This window comes from Amblyomma mixtum, chromosome 3 (genome assembly GCF_055824585.1).
Source record: "Amblyomma mixtum isolate Tamu chromosome 3, ASM5582458v1, whole genome shotgun sequence".
NCBI lineage: Eukaryota > Metazoa > Arthropoda > Arachnida > Ixodida > Ixodidae > Amblyomma > Amblyomma mixtum.
In genome coordinates this window covers 342,710,580-342,723,696 of record NC_143014.1, presented here as the reverse complement: position 1 = coordinate 342,723,696, position 13,117 = coordinate 342,710,580, and the positions used below count along the sequence as shown (strand labels likewise).

At 47.3% G+C, this 13,117-nt stretch overlaps 1 pseudogene; it reads left to right on the top strand.

The window, feature by feature from the left end:
• Positions 1-251: 251 nt before the first annotated feature.
• LOC149356168 (uncharacterized) lies at positions 252-12,821 on the top strand (annotated as a pseudogene).
• Positions 12,822-13,117: the final 296 nt, after the last annotated feature.

Sequence of the window (13,117 nt, the reverse complement as noted above, 5' to 3'; positions counted from 1 at the left end):
GAAATTAAAATGAACGCGGACACATTTAAAAATCAAAGTTTTGTTACTTGTAGTCTCTGCTGGCTGATACCTTGTCCCCGCAGTATTTTCTGCCTGGGGCGCTGCGTTTATACAGCCGCTAAAAAATACTGGGCCTTCGCAAGTCCATCCAGCTTTGTTCCTTCTGCACGAGGAAAGAAGAGAAGAAAAACGAAGAATAGCCCCGTGGCTTTCGTTCCGGCACGCGCACGGCGCAGATCCCTTCTTTTGCGATGAGCGGCCATGCCCTGCGTTTCTCGCATAGCCATCCTGAGTGGCCCTCCGCCCGCTACGACATAGGCACTGCCAGCGTGGCTTCGCGCGTTTTTACAGGACGTGGGGTGCTCACACGGCAAGAGAGGCCATGCTGCAGCCTGGGCGAATCGTTCACCCGGAAGGGCGCCGGTCGTCGAGCTCGCCCATCGCTCCGTCATCGTGGTCAGGCGCTAGGACAGCAAACTCGGAGAACAAGACGGCCGCCTGCTCAGCCCTTCAGGTTGCCGGCCACCGAGGCCGCATGCACGGGAAGTGCACCCTACTTGGCAATGCTGCAAGGTGTCTTTCCAGCTACCACCACGGCGACCTGACGTCGAAAGCTTCTCTGGTGAGTTTCGCCGACAGTCACGAACGTCGACAAATATCGAGATTTGCTCTGATTTTTGTAGCATGGTCTAACCTTCGTTCCCTTAGTGCGCACCTCCCGACTTGAAGCTGTTGGGCGAAACAAACCCGACAAAACGCAGCGTCCTTCTCACCCGGCAGCTCCATCTACCCTGATCTCTACTCAGATTTTTCACTGCACTGGCCGTCTATGGGTGAATATTGCTTGCTACACACCAGAACCCAATGCGGCCGTTGCTAATGCTTTGAACTGAAGCTTGACTTGTGGCAACTTTTCTCCAGCCTGGCTTATTAGTAGTAATGTGGTTTGCTTGAGTAGTATGTGACATGTGCAAACACATGCAAATGGACGTCTCGCATATGCACTATTCACAACCAATTAAGAAGCCATGCTCTTTGGAGATGCCTTTCCGCCGTCAAGACTTCGCCATGGAGCTGCCGCTTGGCCCTTCAACATGCGTAAAGCATGTCCGGAATTTCGCCATTCTAAGCCTTAGCAAGCAGTCTATCATCAATCTCCTGCAACCTTAGCCTGGATTCATTCCGCAAAGGTGGTTTCTGCGTGAAGAAACAAAATCACGGACGCCCGCTGGTTCAGCCAGTGGCTCACGTATCAAAAATTTTGCCATGGTTCCAGATGAAATTCAATGAACCCGAACGTGCTCAGTACTTATTACGCAAAGCGTCTAAAAACGAGGGATTCGCACAGGAGTGCCAGCTGTGCACATTCGAAAGCTTTCTTGAGCTCGAGACAGATCACGCGCGCGTGTCAGTGGCGATCCACAACTCCTATGGCTGCTTCTCCTGCGTTGCGATGCAATACATCAAGACCATGGACCGTGCTTCTTTACATATATTAACGCGAAAACATTGTATAGCTCAGTTGCATTCCCTGATCTTGCCCGCAGAACTTGTCCGCAAAACGTTTGCGCAAAATGTGTGAAAGTTTAACGAAAAGAAGTAATAAGTTACTGGTGTTATATGCCGTGATGAATAATGACCTCGTTACACTGTTAATCAGTAAAAACAGTTTAGATACAATGTAATTATTAAAAATAAGACGTTTAGCTGTGTTGAAAATAACTAAACGAAAAACAACGACGTCATCACTAATTAGCGTCACAAATTAAATGAAGTAATGGGAGGGTGACATGAAAAGATTACTTTCAAAAATGATAGTCACAGAGTCAAGGTGATTACGTTATACGAAAGCATCATGATTAGATTACTTGCAAAAATGAATTATGTGTCAAGTTAATGACGTCACACGTAAGTCGCGTGATACGACTTGCAAAATTTAGACTTATGATGTGACGCCAAAGTCACGTTACATGACGCAAATTTAGAGTGATGACATCACATAAAAGTGATCACTTCAGTCCCGAGCTGAATCACAATCGCTTCCATGTAAAGACGGAGAGAGCATTCCCGCAATTCTTTTTACTTTCTCTTGAAAGGTTTTGTAAGCTCTTCTACCGGGTAGGACAGGGAAGAGTAATGTGCAACATTAGCTGATTATTGTTTAATGTGTACTTTTCTTCCTCTATTAATGCATGTCCTCGAACAGCACATTTCTGACAATTGAGAAAATGACAACTGCCTGCTAGTGATGCAAAACTATCGGAATTTTGACTATCGATAGTATCGATAGTTTTTTTTAACTATCTATAGTGCTACTATCGATAGACTATCGATAGTATTATCGTTAGTCTACTATCGATAGTAATACTATCGATTCTACTACCGATGGTATAACTATCGATAGTATCACTATCGATAGTATTACTATCGATAATGTTGCTATCGATAGTATTACTCGCGATAGTACCGCTATCGATAGTCTTGCTTTCGATAGCGGTACTATCGCTAGTAACACTATCTCTAGTAACACTATCAATAGTAACAATATTGATATTATGCATTTGTTGGCCAGCGATATAACCAAAACATTTGCGATAGCTGATTGGTTTCACGGTCTCATGAGTATTAACGGTCCTAAGCGACTCATGCTATGTGGGATGCTGTAGTGGCGGTCTCCGGGTAAATTTCGACCAGCTTTGGTTTTTTAACATGCTCACGGACAGTTCGGAAAAATGCCTGGAACTGCATCCGATGAAAGAACAAACAGCACAAGTTGTGCTGGCTTGCACGACACCATCGTGCACAGCAGATGTCGTCTTGTTGACGTAGCCCCTGCAGAATGCTTTTCGAACGCATGCTTTGCAACTAGGACATTCGCACGCTAACATTTTATCCAGAAACTTTGTGTACGGAACGTCTCCAGAGTTCGATGACGAGTAGACCGCGAAAATCGGCGAGTCCTGTCAGATACTCATATCATCCCCTCCATACCACACACTCGGGAAACCAAGTTTAGGATGCAGTGGGTACGCGTGATTCATTTTATAGAATCGATAGAACTATATATAACAAGGGGTACCGATACGGCTATCGATTGTACTATCAACAGAACTATCGAAAGTACTATCGATATTACTATCGATACTACTATCAAAAGTACTAACTATCGATAGTACTATCGATACTACTATCGAAAGTAGTAACTATCGATAGTACTATCGATAGTCTTTTTTACCATCGATGGTTCGATAGTAAATCAACTATCGATAGTATCACTACTATCACTACTGCCTGCACCCTATTTTTTGCCGCGAAACTGAAGTTGCGCTTTTACGAAGCGGGTGTTAGCTACACGGGCATTGTTTCCGTCTTCCCAGTGTAACTATACACGTGGTCGCGTAACGTGTCTCATGCAGCCAGCGGCCCAGGCTCTGCTCACCGGTGTACGGGGAGTCAGGCGTCTGAACTGCGCCGCCGCACGGATCTCCACCTGCGGCGTGGTGGTTCCGCAGAAAGCAGCGTCGGCTCAGCCGACGACAACGTGCACCTCACGCCTGGAGGTGCACGGGCACTGAGGACGCTCGGATGCAGCACGCGGAACCGCGTCCGCGGCTCGCGGCTACCCTGCTGCTGCTGCTGCTCACCTGAGCCTCGGTGAGCTTAGCATCTCGTACGCTCACCTAAATGGATACTGCTTCCCATTGTTTTGATACACACTCGCAGGAATAGTGACAGGGAGCAACCCGACGAAATGCGGTCGCTTGCAGCCTGCGTATTTTATAGGGAGCATACAGTGTAGCTCTTCCGCGATTCCGTTCCCATGAAGGCACATCGAGTGAGTGCGTGCATCGTGAGGGCATCCCAGATGAAGCCGGATGGTTTATCGTACTTAGCAACTTCTCTATCTTTTGAGCACATTTCTCTTAGCCTTAAGGTGCAGATCGCTCGTGTGTTTCATGTAACGCTGATCATTTGCCAGACAACAGGGGACGACTTCAATTTTTTGAGGAAGGCATCTCTTCATGCATGGTTCAATTCCTTCCCAATTCTATGGCTCTTCAAATCCAACACCTTTCGGGTAGGATTTACACACTTGGTGCCCCCCCCCCCCATTCAGACTCTGCGTTTAACCTTCTTGCGCATCCCATCCTGGTTTCCTGCAGAATTACTGGTAAGTGTTTTTCCTCCTATGTGATACACCGCACATCTGCTTAGTAGTCCACCCTTTTCAGCGAATCTTCCTTAGGCTTTCTTCACATAAGATTTTTCTTTGGCCGTCGCTCACCCTCCTGCATTTTGTTTGTGGTTTTGCCTTGAGCATCGAAGCCTTCTCTCAAAAGCTGTTCGAAGAAATAAAAAATGGGTTTTGCTGAGAATTCATGTTATTGGTGATCTCCAATAGAGCACTGCACGGGCCTGAATTTGAGGCCCGAGCCCGGCCCGGGCCCGCAACTTCAGGCCCGGCCCCGGCCCAGGCCCGGCAAAATAAATCATGTCCCGGCCCGGCCCGCGGGCCGGGCCGGGCTCGGGCTTTCGGGCTGGCCCGAGCCCGTGCAGTATTACTGCTCACTCTGAGCAAGTAGACTGCTACTACACCGATAAGGAACTTGCCGACAAAGGTTCTGAAACCGCAGTTTAGCTTGCAGAAAGTTGGTGCTATTTAACCCAGAAGGAAGTGATTAAAAGTCGTTGTCGCCAGGCCCGTATTTTGGACAGTGATCTCGTGTAGGTGGGTAAGTCCCCAGAGGTAAATAAAAAGGGCAGCATACGAGTGTAATAGACTACTTTGCAGTCCCTCATGATTTTAATCAGTGATATTTTGCCGCCCGCGAAGTATAAATATTAGAGCGTCCTCGCAAGCAGTGGGATAACATTTTTATTGTGAGCGCGATCTCACAGGTGGAACTAAGGTGGAACTGATCGCCTTTTAGTAGAAACGAAAAGCTAAAAGGCTTGAGTATTTCACGGTGTGTGGTTTAAGACTATAAGCGTCCTAAACAAATATGCTCTTCCCGAATGCACTTCTAGTACTGTATAGGTATGTTTTGGGATGACGAACGATCAATGGCCAATTAAGGCCGGTTGAATTTTACTCTTACTGATGGAGCAGAAAATAACGCGCGAACCACGTGATAACTTACAGGGCAAAACACTTGTCATGACAACCAGGCTGAAGAAGCGAGGAGGGATAGATGTGGTTACTATATACGTCTTTGCATTAGCAAGAACAAAGGTCATGTGTTACGCAGACAGCTTTAGAATCCACATGAGCGCTGACCTCCTTTTCAAACAAGCACAGCTGGAGGGCTCTCGCGTTTGGAATAGAATAAAACATAGCTTAACTCATCGACTCGTTTCAATAATTTTTAATAAAAGCGCATATGTGCATACTTATACCAAACCACTTGACACAATCAAGGATACAATTATGACATCCTTATCCTTTATGCCATCAGGTTTCCGAAACAGAAGTGTTTTAAGTAAGTTATATCCCACAACAACTATAAAAAAAATAAATGTGAATTTTAAAATGCTATAACATATGTGACTAACAATCATATGGCCATCAAATCCTCGCTTTGAACAATTGGATAGCTTTTACAATTAAATATAAATGAAAGCTATAAACTTTATGTTGATCCTGCATACACAAATGAAACAGAAATAAAAGTAATGAAAGCTTCACATTTCGCGTAAACAAAACTAGATTAACAAAGCAGACTGACTACATATTCTTGTGCAGAAAGAGCAAGTTGTCAACCGCTGCCGGCTTCAAGCACGTTCTTCGCTCCTGAATTATGAAGCCGGCGGCACTGAAGTTTCTTTCGCTACTTGCGCTCGTTGCTGGAACGGACAGCACTTTTCGTGCAAAAAGGGAAAGGCGAGGAAGTTGGCTCTGCTGACTTTTCCACCACTGCAGCAAGTCTTCGGTGCTTTCACATGAATCAGCGGTGTGAAGATATTTTTGTACTTCATCACCAGCTACTTCTGGTTCAGTGGCATCACGCCAGTCCATGAATTCATCGCAAAGCCTGCTGCGTTTGGATGGATTCTCACTGCCAAGTTCACTGTCGCTTTTTTCCTCCGCAGGAAAAGATGGACGCAGCTCAAGCAACATTTTACGGACTGTGTCATAAGTGCTCCGTCGCTCGGTTTCACTGATCATGCGCAGCTGGCGAAAGGGCGGCCACAGGAACGTCGCACATTAATGAAGTTCATCCACTTGCATCTTAGCGTCAAGAAATTCCAATGCTCTAGATTTCAGCTTGGAGATTGCGGAGCTGTCTGCCGAAGTTGCCGAGAGATGTCTTTTTACTTTCGTGAAGTACATGAGTACCAGAGGCAAAGTCACTACTTTTTCCCGCTCCAGTTTGTCGCTGGCCTCCTTGAACGGTTCCAAGAACTCGATGATTTCTTTCAGCGCTGCATTGCTCATGTCCTCCATCAGTTGGTCGCCTCTCTCTTCCAAAAGTTGCTCAATGGCTTCGTACTGTATCGAAACCGACTTTATCATCGCTAGTTTCGAGTTCCATCTAGTGCTTATTTCCTGGCACACTCCGTGGGGCAGCCGGCTAGCAAGCCCGCTTTGTTTAAGGAATTTCACAACAGCCTTTACTTTCAGCAGATGTTCACGCAAGTCGGGAAGCTCTTTGGTGAGAAAATCTTCATCAAAAGTGTTCCGGAGAATAGTATTTAGCACATGGGCACTGCAGTTCAACCTCACGTAGGGTTGCAGTTGATTAATGATGTTCGTCCCTTGATCAGTAACGAATACCACATTACTTAGCATGCCTTCGTCGATTCCCAACCTCGCACACCTGCGCACAATTTTTTTGCGGATGTTATCGCCAGTTTTCTTCTCTGGGGGGAAATCGCTGGTGAACAGTACTAAGTTCTTCAATTCCCATTTATCGCTGATGTAGTGAACAGTCGCAGTAATGTAGGCCACCTTCCTGTAGTCGTCGGTCCACATATCAACGGTCATAGAACACCGACCTTCTTTCATTGCTGATTGAACCTCAGGGATTATCTCCTCTCGAACTGTAGCAGCCACTTCAGAAACTTTGCGTGACACAGTCGTAGGGTGCGGGAGCACGTGCTTGGCGGATATACTTCCATACCGCGTACCAATGCTGATTAGCTCATCGGCGACTTTCAAGAAACCATCATCGCATACAATATCGAAGGGCCTCAGATCCTTTGCGCACCACCCAACACACGCTTTCGTTAGACTTTCTTTGATACTCGCCGGTATATCTGGCTTCTTTTCGCTAAAAAAACTGGTGATGGCCGAACAGCCCTTAGGCTTGCATTTATGGCGGATCAAGTGCGACGTCCCAGTCTTCCCACCATCGTATGCGAAAAAATTTTTCCATTCTTTGCATTGGACATGCCCCACTGGTGACAGACTGCTGGCGTCAACAACTTGAGAAATCGTTTCCATACATCGCTCTTCTTGGCTTCTTTGGAAACAAGTTTGAGCTCTCCTGAAGCAAGGGACTCCTTTAGGTTGACTGCACTCATTGTAGCAGTTTGTGAGCACGACAAATTACACAGGTGCTGCAGGTAACCTCACTAACACAGAACACGTGCCACAAGATTCATGCAGCTAAAATACCACATTCCAGAAGCAGGTACTACGCGAATCCAAGGTATGAGAAAGTAATAGTCACCAGAAAGTACCCATTCACCGCTATTTCAGCTCGCCGGCTTCAATATGACCAAGCTGGATGGTTTTGTCGGTGAGTGACGCTGAAGACGAGGATCGGGTACCGCGAGATGGATCCTCTGGCGAAGTTGTTCCGCATTCACACCTAGGCCAGGGCTGCCGTTCTTCAAGTTGTGTCATTCCGCCAAATAGTGCGGCCGCCTTAAGCGTTGTTCTCCCCCACGATCTTCCCGCGGTAAGTTCAATTTCCACTAGAGCAGCTGGCGCCATCCATTGCAGCTGCTTGTAGGTAGTAAATTTGACGTAATGAAGAAAACTGGTTTTTTCTTAACTTTCGGCGTTGTAAGTTGGCAGCTGTGTTCGAAATATATCTTAAATAACGAATATTGACATTATACCTTGTTTTAGAAGCTCACTATTAACTGAAACTGGGGACTACACCCCGGAGCGTAGGAAGCGAGGGCGTGCTCCGTAACTATCCATGCATTGCCATGCTTAGCTTTCCATGCACTTGCGGAAAATTAGCCACGTGTGCGGCGTTACTCCACTCCAGACAACACCACAGTAGCGTCTCGCCTTTGCGGTTTAGAACACGCGAAAGCAGTGTCTGACCGCTGGTCCTCGGTCACCGAGAAGAGTCAGCGTATTCGCTTGCATCGTTCAACGTGGCCGGCGCGCGTCTAAAATTACTTCCACATTGCACTGTAAATGACGCTGATCGACCCGGTTTGCAGACGGCTCAGTCAAGCTTTCTGTCATTTGGAATCAATGAGATTTACAAGCTCTCGCGAGCTTTTGTGGCTATTTCATTTACGAGACGTTCCGGTCAGCAGATCAAGAAGAAAACGCACTTTGTGAATTTTCTCACATGAGAAAAATATAGCTATAAAATAAAACCTATGTTTTTGGAGCTTAAGGGCCCAAGGGAAGTCAGGCTGTGAGAGACACCGAATCAGAGGGCTCCGGATCATTTCGACCACCTGGGTTTCTTCAACTAGCAATGATACTACAAAGTACACGGCTTTCATGCGTGCCACCTCAATAGAAATGCGGCCGCCGAGGCTAGGAGCAAACCCTGGTTCCCCGGCTCAGTAATCAAGCGCCTTGACCACTAAGCCAAAGCGGCGTGGAAATAAGGAAATAAATAAGTCAATGAATAAAGCTTAGTTTTTTCTCAGCGCATGCTATAACTCAAAGCTCATCCGTGTCGCTGCTTCAATGCCGCATTTGTGCACTTCACTCTGCAATGGTGAATGAAAAGTCGGACGCCAGCCATTTCTCTACGGACCCAAGCGCGGCTGGGGCCCACAGCTTTAAGTCCGAGCCCGGCCCGGGCCCGCGACTTCAGGCCCGGGCCCGGCCCAGGCCCGGCAAAACAAATCGCGTCCCGGCCCGGCCGGGCCCGCGGGCCGGGCCGGGCCCGGGCTTTCGGGCTGGCCCGAGCCCGTGCAGTGCACTAATCTCCAATACGTCTTAAAGCAGCGTCGTCTCCATGCCTCACCTAACGTTTGTCACAAAACCATACAAAGTTCAAGCATTGGGCTCCAGTGCAAACGGCTTAAATTTAGAGCCCTTTAGCTAAATAAAGTCAGTTTTTCACGAATACATAGCTCCTTTAGTTTTTTAATGCCATTGCTAAGTAGAGTCATGGAGGTTAATATTGTCCGGCTGTGTCCTGTGCGGCGGCCACTGTAGGAGGCATCCACCTACTAGTGTGTGCTTAGGGGGATTTTTCTCTCTCCACGTTCCACCTGTCAACCGTCTCCCTCTTCACCTGCCCCTCTACCCTTCCCCACTGCCAATTGCAGGGGAGAGGAGGGAGGCGCCGTATGTAGGATGACTCAGCAAAAATGAAGATGGCTAGGAAGAAAATGATTCAGCCAACAGCAGGCCTGCGGCTAAATATGCAGTTTCTTAAAAACAATGTTGGCAGAAACTAAAGGGGGGTAACACTATTTTTCGGACTCAAGTTGTTTATGGAATTTTGTTCGCTATGTAACTGAGAGCAACTGGGCAAAATATTACCTCATTTAGAGCAGCGAGTAATTAATAGCTAAACTATTAAAAGTTCCCCTGAACGTGTAGTAGTCGGGCAACACTAGCTTGCTCGCATTCCATGAGGGTCGCATGCTTGCTCGCGACGGAGGACTGAACAACTGAACTGCTCACGGCGCGTAGTTAGCGAAGCAAAGGGGAGTGGGTTCGTTGTTCGAGCTATAAGGGTGCGGAGGGGTGAGGGGTAGTCACAGCAGCGGGACAAAGGCAACAAAGGGCCATGCCCTTCCATTTCTGTCCAGTTTTTGCCTGATTTCGGTGGCTTCACCAAAATGTGTCGCGAACGGTCACCGCACCGACCGTGCACGCGCAGTTCTGCAGCAGACGACTGCGCTGTCGGTTTATGACGTCACTCAGGCTGCTTGAATATGGCCGTCATTGCGAAGGAGATGGGCTGTCTAGTTATCGATATCTCTCTAGTTATCGTTGTGGTGCTCCATGCCGGCCTGTTTTGTTTTCCTTTCGTGCGTTAACTTTTTCTTTTTTCGCAGTTGCGTGCGCGGGGGTAGAGAAAGTATGATGCGCTTCTTTTGCTTTCAGGATGATGCGTAGAGAGGTCTGAAACACGTGCACCATATTAGAGGCGCTCGAATACCACGCGCATCTCAACCCGCTCTTTCCTGCGACGCGTGCAGCCAAGGGGAGCATTACGTTGTCGACTCTACTCCGCTGACGTTAGTCATACGGCAGAGCATCTGTATTGCTTGCAGATCGCGTATATGTTAGTATACGCTGGCATCTTGCTTAGATAGGCGAGTATTTTCAATTTCATTAAGATGGACTGCTTGAAGAGAATGCGAACTTTCCGACGGACACCCTAAAACGCTGAGGCTGCTGCTGAATGTTTATTACACAGCATCAGGTTCGTGTTAGTGATGTCCGTATGATTTAAATGAGTATGCTCACTTTTTCACTTCCACACAGAGTTCCTGAGCTGTTGGCAATGCAGCATTTTATTCGTGTGGTCTAGGGCGCCCTCTAGAAGGCAGAGTAACCAGTTAGACTTCGGTGCCACCCGTTACTGTAGTCTAGGCACTAGTTTGCCGCGAAATGCGCTCTCACAAATTCGCTTTCCTTGTTATGGCTCCGGCCTGAGTTTTTCGGGAACAGAAACAGAAAAATCGCCCAGAACAAGTGCTCTGTCCAGGACAAATCGCAGCGCATAAAAATAAGCCTGTGGAAGACTAATATATAGTGCAATATCTTTTTTCATAGTCATCCCTGAAGAATGAGGGGCACCGAGGGGTACCGTAGTTAGAGATTGAACATGCAGCACAGGGTACGTGTAAAAAAAAAAAGAGTGCTTGCGTTAAGCTCCGCCTATATAAAGGCACGAAGCGATAAGGTTGATGGCTCCCTACAGCGGTATCTCTTCACACGCGGTCACTATTTTTGGTCGGGTTCACGCATTTGTCCCAATTATAAAAACTTCACGTTCTTTTCTTAGCGCCTCAGTTGTGGCTCAGGGAATATGGCGCTGTTTTGCTCACCCGAAAGACGCGGGTTCGATCGCGGAAGCGGTGGTCGATGTTCGTTGGAGGCGAAATTCTAGAGGCTCCGGTCCTGTGCGATGTCAGTGCGCGTTAAAGAACCTTAGGGGGTGAAAATTTCCGGAACCCTTCACTACGGCGTCCCTCATAGCCTGAGCCAGCCGCTTTGGGACATTAAGCCCACCTAAACTAACCATTGTTTTTCCTAGAACTATTCCACTCTGCAATTTATGCGCACGATGTTCCTTCTGTAGACACACACATCGATTAGTACTGACTGCACTACACTGGCAGTTACGAGGCCACAAGACAGGGTTCTACATGGACGCAGGTTTTTCGCCGCACGTGCACCATCATTTGGGGAGGCGGCGCAAATCATTTAGCGAGGGTTTTCCGGTGGCTGGTGCATGCAGGCACAACTATGGCACGTGAAGCGAAGAGGCTTTGAAAAGTTAACAAGCACTTTGCTGCTAGATTAATTACTACTTCCGTAATTAAAGCTTGCACACATACACACGTACTGATCGCCATAGTCGTAAGATGTCACTTTACATTAAAGGCCACACGATATATATATAAATCGCGCTTGTACCCAAGCTGTGGAAATATTTCTTTTTGGCCAAGTCGGTAGCGTGCTTTAGTGGAGACGGAAGTCGTTGATTCGAATCCGTACTAAAATACACGAATATTTTTTTTTTACCCAAAACCAATTACGTTCTGAACATCCGTCGATCGAGGCATGCGCCGCGCCCTCTAATTCACGTTAAAAATTCGCTTCTATAGTGTTTTGATCTCAAACTTGAACATATGACATGCGTTACTCGTCACGGCACAGACGTGGCCTGCTCCCGCCGAAAGGGAGCCTTAAATCTACAATTTCTCAAATCTACAAATTCTATCAGCCCAGGAACATTTGCACCATCGTGGCCTTCACAGCCCTTGCCTTAATTCTGATGTTAAACCCTGCTTTGACTCTTTCTTCTGCGTGTTATGTCGGTGCACGTTAAAGAACTACAGACAGTCGTAACTTCCGGAGCCCTTCACTACGGCGTCCCTCATAGCTCGGATCGCTTTGGGAGGAACACCCTCAAACCCTAAATTTCCTGAGTAAATATTCCGCAAAGGGTTCGTTTTCCTTCCTGGCACACTTACGAATTATAACCGCAGACCAAAATTTACCTAGATGAGCACTCGCACTTCTACGGAGCGCAACCACCGTGGCTGCCGCGGATGAAAAATGCAACCCGCCGGCTGCAATGTTCAGGAGCAAGCCTTATCGACTACTGCGGGTGTTCCAAGGGCCGCAGGGTGTTATTTCCGCAGGTGATATTCATAAAGCTGTTTGAGTAACCACACGGCATTGACTGTACGTTTAACCATGCAGGCGCCATTCTTGACGGTACTCCGGCAGCCTTTGTAACCTGAGCGGCCAGTGTCCGCCTACTGCGATCTGTGTAGGGCGAGTCGTTAATACAGCAAAAAGTATTCTCCTTTCTTCTATGTGTACTGCGCAGGAGGTGGATGGGCTGGCCGTTCTCAGCGTTCCCGACGGGCCCTGGACTGGCGCCTTGGGTGAAGGCGGTACTCTGGGCGCCTTCTTTGATTAATTTTTGGTTATTTGTTAAAAAATGTTAGTTTCGAATGGTAACCTAAGCGAATAAAATCTGTGTGATCTGGCATAAACAGCATTTCTGCTTTTATTCAAGGATGTAAGGGCATTTTGTGGAGATATAGTAGCCGCGTTTTAATACAACAGCGTCAATATATTTCATCCCCATTTTTTTAGACCATCCTGGTTGCGGCAACACAACATCAAAGTACATTTGAGAGCTTTGATCCGAACCTGTCGAGAAAAAAGTTCTCATAAAAGTGTTTTGTTTGCAAACAAAACTACACCTACGCC